Source organism: Zalophus californianus, chromosome 4, assembly GCF_009762305.2.
Source record: "Zalophus californianus isolate mZalCal1 chromosome 4, mZalCal1.pri.v2, whole genome shotgun sequence".
Taxonomy (NCBI): Eukaryota; Metazoa; Chordata; class Mammalia; order Carnivora; family Otariidae; genus Zalophus; species Zalophus californianus.
In genome coordinates this window covers 190070346-190071459 of record NC_045598.1, presented here as the reverse complement: position 1 = coordinate 190071459, position 1114 = coordinate 190070346, and positions in this window count along the sequence as shown.

Sequence of the window (1114 nt, the reverse complement as noted above, 5' to 3'; positions counted from 1 at the left end):
TGTTAAAGAGGAGTCATACCAGAGGCCTTGGCGTTGTCAAGCTAAGGTTCTTTTCCCCTCTAGCGAGGAGTTAGTGTTTAGACAGTTGGGAGCTTCCCCAGAGGAATGTCCTGGGTACCCCACCCAGGAGTGGGGGAAGGTTGTGGGGTGTCAGCTTACTCTTTGTCCTCAGATTGCCTTCTGCTCCCCCATGGGTGTGGAGGGCTGGGGAGGGGGCTTCACGCCTCCACCCCGGCCCCACCCTCTCCCGGCCCCCATCTCCGGCTTTGGAAATGCAGGCAGCTCATTCAGGAAGGGTAGGCTCTGGCCAGGCCCCCCAAGACCTTGAGCGCTGAGTCCCTGCATTATTTCTGCCCCGCCTCTCCCGTCCTGGCAGAGATTTTTTCTGCTCACTAGGAAGCCTCCGCCCACGTCAGCCAAGGCAGGAATGGCCAAGGAGGTTGGGGAGGTCTTCAGTCACGCGTTCTGGGTGGGCTGGGGACGGCCCCTCCCCACGCGGGGTGCCCAGTCCCTTGGCCTGCTGCCTTCAGGCCAAAGGAGGTCCCTCTCTCAGTGCCCCTCGCCTTTCCTCTCCTGCTCAGGCTGGGCCAGGCCCTACGGGGAACGGGACACTGGAGGGCCACTAGGGCCTTGTTCTGCCCCGATGCCCACCCACGCAGCGCTGCTGGCATCACGTCCCCCCCCTGAACACACACAGCATGCACATGAGACCCACTCACACACTGTGCTCGACACGCCGTACACACACCGCACACACATGTGCACCCTGCTCTCTCCACACTCGGCACGCCAGGAGGCCTCCCTGCCAGTCGTGCCCGGCAGCTGGCCCAGGGAGGCAAGTGAGGCCACCCAGCCATGGCACAGGAAGGGGAGTGCCCGAGGGGCACGCGTTCCTAACTGTGCAGCAGGACAGGGCAGGACAGACGCTGAATCCACACAGGCAGGAAGACCCACTTTGACTCAAGTCAGCCCGCTTTCCCCAGGCCACTGTTACCGGAGCCCGTGCCCACGGGCCTCCCTCAGATAGTAACTGGCCAAGGCAGGCTGTAGGGGTGGGGTGGGGGCAATGGGGTCTGACCTGGGACCTCACTTCATCGGGCGCCTGGAGCCCCCC